Here is a 7,467-nt window from a genome sequence, read left to right as displayed (position 1 = left end):
GAAGAGTTTAAGAGTGTATGTAGAATATCCACTGGGAATTGTTCCAAGACGGAGATCTAGAATATTATATACCAAAATAAATTGACTATTACTAAATTACTAAATGACCTCATTTTTTCTATTTTTATTTCTCAATGGAATTTAATGAAATCACTGTAAGCAACCATAACAAAGTAGGAAAGAGGCGAGGAAACCACACATAGCTATCCATTTTTTCCTATTATTTTCTTTTTTTCTGAATCCCTTTGCTTTACATTATTCAAGTTCTATGATTCATCACTGCCAAATTTCTGTCAATATCAAATACGAAATTTACTTTTGCTTGCATCCATTGACAACTCTGACAGTAAAACAGCCTCCATGTGCCCCTTCTGACACCACAAATCATTCCACAGATTGTTCTGGACTTTCTCCCTCCTCATCACTTTGACTCTTTATACCCCCATTATTGAATTTACCACTCTCATACACCTGAAAGCTACAAAGACCCTAAAGACATAGGGATGCAGTTTTACCAAAACAATCTACTATGGTCAGTGTTTTTCATTTTGTTCAATAAGTAAAAACTATAAATAATCTGAAAAGCATGAGGTAGAATAAATTAATACTCTCCTATAAAAGATACGCTTACATATTCTAGTACCTGTCTCTCAAAAATTTACTGCGCAACATTTAGCTAACCTAAAAGCCTCTATATATTTCTATGCACCATTAACAAAATGGGATCAGCAATAGTAATAAGAGTTTCTACAGAACAACTAATGAAAATTTCTCCAAAGGAATACTTGCATTTTGTAAACAAAAAGATCAATCTAAAAAAACAGATTGACTATTTAGATAAGAGTGCAATTATCTGAGTTATCTTGGGTCAGAGTATAACTCTTTTAAAGTAAAAAGTGTTTGGCTTAAAAATATACACCTGCTTTTATGTAAAGCTTATATTTTTATGGCATATATTTTAATCATGTTAGTAAAAATAATTGCATTCAACCAAAATGGATGTTCTCAATTCATTTGTGAAAAATGTAAAGAACACATTCTTATACCCATTATCAATAATGGAATCTACATTACAGAATTTTTAAAAATTGGTCATCAACAAATTAGTAGGTATATCATGGTTATATTACATATTCCATCGTGACACAATTGCTGTATTTTCTGTAGCAGATATAGGAATAGGAAGTCTGGATAGAAAACATTAATTGTGCATCAAAGTTAACTTAACAAGAAAACTTTTAATAAGAATCTAACATTATGGGGTGCCTGGGTGGCTCAGTGGGTTAAAGCCTCTGCCTTCGGCTCAGGTCATGATCCCAGGGTCCTGGAATCGAGCCCCGCATCGGGTTCTCTGCTCAGCAGAGAGCCTGCTTCCCTCTCTCTCTCTCTCTCTGACTGCCTCTCTGCCTACTTGTGATCTCTGTCTGTCAAATAAATAAATAAAAAATCTTAAAAAAAAAAAGAATCTAACATTATGAGAAAAAAATAAAAGCAAGTAAAACTAAAACACCTGAAGCCATCCACGATGTTACCAATTATAAAAATTCAAAACAGTTTAAATCCCACCTCTGGCAATGTTATATATAACATGTGTAAAATGTATTCTCAAGCCTTGAAGCGAAAATTTGCTTCTCTTCTTCTCATGGACTGAGAATACAAGAGCCTGCAGGAAAAAAAAAAAGCAAGAAAGTACAACTTGGACAATAAACAATATAGATGCTTTGGTATTTCCATCCCTACACTTTACACTCCTAGGCTCCTGTCTAACCTTGTGTTTCCAAAGAGAATAGAATTTTCCCAAAGCAATACTGGTAGTTGAAGGCAATATTAAATAAATAAAGAAGTTCATTTGAATTAGAAGGAGCTATTTCCAGTAGGCAGTTCACTCAGCTCTATAGCTGTATTTGCACCCAGTACAGCCATCAACTAACACACTTCTGTTCTCTAAAGATACAGCACAGATACCTCTCTGTTTCTGAGCAGAGACTTTCCAGAAAGCTGACAGAGGTCTCTCAGAGCTTTTTCAATAGGGATTGAGTAAGGAAATACAAGTAATTGACCAGGGGAAGGAGCAGCAAGAGAGACTGTGCTCTTAGCACAGTGATGGGCTTATAGTAGATATTCCAAAAAATGCTAAATTAGGTAATAAAAACCATTCTGATATCTTATATATTCTATAATCAGAGTCACTGGCTTAAGAATTTTTCATCTCTCTTTGTCCTTAATAATCCTCAAGACTTTCAGGATGAATTAACATACAGACCTACATCTATATCATACACATCTACAATTGAGCTCATTAACATTTGGGGAATTGTAATAATATTACACATAACTACTAGTTTCAATTTATAGCATAACTAATACTGCAAAGTGCTTTCATACCAGTGATATGCACAATCACAAATACTCTTTTTTGTGTTTAGAAAATCATGTTGGCAGCTCCCTTTAATGCTTATTCTACAAGCTACTCCAAATTTATCAGGGAAGTCCCTGGAACACAACAAAGGCACAAAACATTACCCTCCTAGAACAGAGTTCCACTACTAGGGGAATAAAACTTTTAGTGAAAGAAGTGAAAATAAAACTCCTTGCAATTTCTCTAATTTCCCCTAACAGCTGTGGCAAAAGGAGGGAAAATAAAGTCTGCAGCTACATAATTCTCTGCTTGAAATCTGTCTTGGGTTTGAAGAACCTAAAGAAATAAAATGGATATAACATTTACTGAGTATCTATGGACAGTACACACATCATAGCTTATATATTATAAATTTAGCCATTCCATTAGGCCTGTGAGGCAAGTGGTATTAACCCCATATTACCAGTGATGAGGCTTTGCTCAAATAGGTTAGGTTAATCTGTTTAGGATCACACCATCAGTAAAAAGGAGGGCTGACCCAGTGGTAGCTCTTGCCGGTGAAGTACCCTGGCTCAGAAGCAAGCAGCAGCAGTTTAAGCTTATTCTGGCTTCTATGATTATGGAAAGAGAAGCTGGGTTCCTCTTCAGAACTCTAAGTAAAACTTTGAAGATTTTTTTTTTCTTATCTAATGCAAAACTATCAACTAATAAGAGAGAACAGAATGAGAACTTTTCTTGAGAGAAGCCAGAGGGGTGCCTGCTTGGCTCAGTCAGTTGGGTGCCTCTTGATTTTGGCTCAAATCAAGAACTCAGGATTATGGGATGCAGCCCACATCTGGCTCTGTGCTCAATGGGGAGTCTGCTTCTCTCCTTCTTTCTTTGCCCCTCCCCCTCACTCCTATGAGTGTGTGGTCTCTCTCTCCCAAATAAAGAAATCTTTAAAAAAAAAAAAAAGAAAGAAAGAAAGGAAGGAAGGAAGGAGTGAGCCAGAGAAAGAGAAAAAAATAGGGAGTTCCTAACCCTCGGGACATCTGCCTTGGGAAATATAAAGGAAAATAAAAAGGATAGCATTGATATAGGAAAGATGTTGGAGTCTGGAGCTGATGGACGAGAAAGAATTCTTGAGATGTCTTTGGTGCAAAAAGGTGGTTTATTAAAGCACAGGGACAGGACCTGTGGACAGAAAGAGCTGCACTGCAGTCAGGAGGAGTGTCCCATTATATACTTCCAAGTTGGGAGTGGGTTAAGGATAGCTTATCTCCAAGGAATTTTGGAAGCAAGGTTTCCAGGACCTTGAGAGGGGCTAGCTATTGTTAGGAAAAAGTCACTTATTACTGTCCAACAAAACCTTAGTCATGAGACCCTTCTGATGTATATGCGTGGGCCATATGCCTAAGGGATGATTGCCAGCATATACCTTTGAAGGTAGAGATAAGGGAAGTTTCCAAAGGAATTTTTGTATGTTAAAGTAGACTCACAGGATTCTGGGGGTCAGCTAAGACTGCCTTTTGCCCTTAGCAAAGTATTAATATCAAGGCAACTGAGGTCCTGAAGGAATGTCACTCTGCCTGTTTCAAGGACTTGTCAGTGGGCTGTAGGTAGTAAGGAAATTCAGTTTTTATTTTGCCTTTCTTTCCCACATCAGCATGAAGGCTCCTTTCCTTTCTGAAGGACTACATCAATCAAAGCAAAAATGTGCCCCAAAGCTCTAAGGCCTCAAAAAGAGAATTTAAGATGAGCCAATTTCCTCACTGTTCATATTTATCAACTGATTAATAATTTAGTGATTAAAATACCTAGAATAGAAATATTGGAATTATTTAAGTGGCTTTAGAAATCAAAGCTTTTAGGCTGAACTACGTTGAAAATGCCATTTTTGTAGGTCAAAAATGGTTGAATAATGTCAATTTCATATAGTCAAATTTAATATATTATTAAATTATTAATGCCAGTCTAAACATAGAAGACCCAAATAATGAGTATTCAAACTTACTAATAACCCAGGATCATTTTAAGATACAGTTTTAGACCTCCAAATATCTCTAGTAAGCCAATTTGCAGGTGGATCACTCCAAAAGGGTAGTAGCTCAGAGCTCTGAAATATTATTCAGGAAATAGTCCTTTGCCATGACAGCAATTTGACACACTGCAAAGCAAAACACATGTGACCAAAGTTCTACTTCCCCATGCCATGGCAGTTTTTCAGGCTAAGCTAGCTGATTTGTGCAAAACTATTCTCACAGCTGTGGCAAAGCTTTAGTTAGGATCACAGTATAATTTATATTCAGCCAATAATTGTGTGAAAGAACAGATTTAATTTTTAAAGGGCAGGCCTTCGAGGTTTTAGCATAACTAAGCCTGAATTAACATGTTTGCAATAAGGGCTGAAGCAAGCTGCTCACTATACTGGCCAATTTCCGTATACAAGCAACCCCCTTAGGTTTTCTACCACATGCTTGATAGGCCTGTTCTCCATGGCAAAGACAGAATATATCCTGTAGGCTCCCAATGCAGCAAGAGGCTGAAAGAGCATTTAAACTTGATCCTTGCAGCCAAGAGGGAAATTCAAAGCTTTCCAATTTCAGGAGAAGAGTTGGAATGAAATTCAGCTGATATCACTGTCGTGCTTAGAAGAACGAAGAGGCAGACAAGCCCAAGAGGAGATAGTCACAACGAACAAGAACTCTGGATCTCTAAAGTGGAAATCTACTGCCAAGTCCTCATCATCTAACACTATTGTGTAGTGTTGTATACTCCTGGGAAAACCCAGGTTCTCCACAGATGGGCACTTATAGAATGTTTTCCCTTCAGAATACACTGGCAACGGAAACTTTTTTTGCTTTCCTTCTTTCTCTAAAATTTAAAGAGCACACATAGTGTGCTAGACACTATCTTGGATACTAGATCCAGATCCCAGATATTGGAAAACCAGAGAAGAAACCTACGAAAATTAAATCATGTCACCATGGGAATGCAGGAAAGATGTTGGGTGGACAATATGCCCAATGTAGAAAAATTCCAATAAGGATAACAGATCTCAAGTGTACAGGGTCCAGGAAATTAAGACATCATCCAAGTAAATTCAAAAAAGGGTGCTGTTAAGAGTTTCGTTTCTTCTTAAAGAGATACACACTTTGACGGTTTTCCTACATCTTAATTCCTCTACCTAAACTCTTACATTCTTTCCCTTGATCCTACTTAAGGACAGAACCCTTGAAAATACTTCTCTTAAAGAATAGATACTCATCTTTTCACCTGTAGTTTCTTTATAATGGCCCTATGTCTTTTATACATACCATTATGAATTAGGAAACTAAAGCATAATGGAGAAGTGGTGAATAAAGTTAGTGTGAAGAGACTTCAGGATTGTACCTCAGAGCTCCCCAAAATACATAACATTTCTTTTCCCCATTCTGATTGAAATCATATACATATTAATTTGATTAGAGATAAATGTTTTCAAAGGAAGGGAGGGTATATGGGTAAAACACAAGGGAAAGTATCCTAACATCCTCTAGATTCAGCCCTATCTGTGACCTTTGAAAATTCTATTAATATATTTACCACCAAGAGATGAAACTAGAAACTGATTATGTTACAGATTAAATTATGCATGATTTAAAGATTTTATTTATTTATTTATTTGACAGACAGAGATCACAGGTAGGCAGCGAGGCAGGCAGAGAGAGGAAGGGAAGCAGGCTCCCTGCTGAGCAGAGAGCCGATGCGGGGCTCGATCCCAGGACTCCGGGATCATGACCTGAGCCGAAGGCAGAGGCTTTAACCCACTGAGCCACCCAGGCACCCCTAAATTATGCATGATTTAAAAGAAACTTTTTCTTTTCCCTTTATTTTAAAGATTTATTTATTTATTTACTTGACAGAGAGAAAGAGGGACAGAGAGCAAAAGCAGGAGGAACAGCAGAGGGAGAGGGAGAAGCAGGCTCTCTGCTGATCAGAGAGTCTGATGTGGGGCATGAACCCATGAACCCATGACCCAAGCCAAAGGCAGATGCCCAAACGACTGAGCCACACAGGGTCCCCAAACTTTTTCTTTTCTAAAATACAGTTAATAAAAATTGGTTTTCCCAAGTTTCCCTATATTCACTTCTTTATGCAATGCACTTTTTGAGTAATAGCTTAGACACTGTGGTGTATATATGAAATTTTTCCAAGTCTAGTAATTTTCCCAATCTTTTGCTATAGCACCCAAATGATCCTTTAGAAAGCAAGAATACATTGTATTTTTTATTCTCAATATCTCCTCCTACTTGTATTCTTAACCATGGCAGTTCTTCCAATAGTAAGCAGAGAACACTTTCCTACCTCACTGATGAAGTGTTGGCTATGCTATTTGCTTTGGTCAACAGAATGATAGCAGATATGAGAGAGATGCTTCAAAGATACTTGTGTCAGTGTCCTCTGTGTCTTTCAGCTATTGGCATGAAAACAGATGTCCCTCTGCCATCCACAAGTCCCAGAAAAATAATAGGGGAGCAGAGCTAAAACAACATCTGTCCTGGAGCCAAGTCAGATAAGCCCAGCCAAGATCAGCCAAACCTAGCCAACTCACTGAGACATGAACAGAAATAATTATCATTATATGATGAGGAGATTCTGTGGCTGTTTATGTAGTATCACCACTACTGTGTCTAATAGATACAAAAACCAAGCTTTCCCTTTGGTCTTTGTGAGACTTTCTGTAAAGATTCTCTGCTTCCACTAGGTGAGAGATGGACATATGACCAAAGCTAGGTCAATCTAATTTCTTTCCAAAGAATATCAATCAGCCTGAGTGACAAAGATTAAAAAGAGCTGAGCTGTTTCATCCTGTGAGTTCTGAAGAAACTATACAACAATTCTTAAAACCTAAATGCCTGAAACTACTGTGGTTCTTGATTTTTTCAAAACCTACTTCTTCAGGTTTTTCCTTTAATCTACTTAAGTTAGTATCTATCTATTAAATTCATACATTTATACTTAAGTTAGCAGTTAATTCTCTGTTGCTGATAATTGAAAAACCTTCACTCTTACAAAGACTCTATTTTTTAATACTCAAATAAATTCATTAAATAGTAACAAATCTAGCACTGGTTGTCTTTTCCAGG

The sequence above is a fragment of the Lutra lutra genome, chromosome 7 (genome assembly GCF_902655055.1).
Source record: "Lutra lutra chromosome 7, mLutLut1.2, whole genome shotgun sequence".
NCBI classification, from domain to species: Eukaryota; Metazoa; Chordata; class Mammalia; order Carnivora; family Mustelidae; genus Lutra; species Lutra lutra.
Note: the sequence above shows the minus strand (reverse complement) of the source record.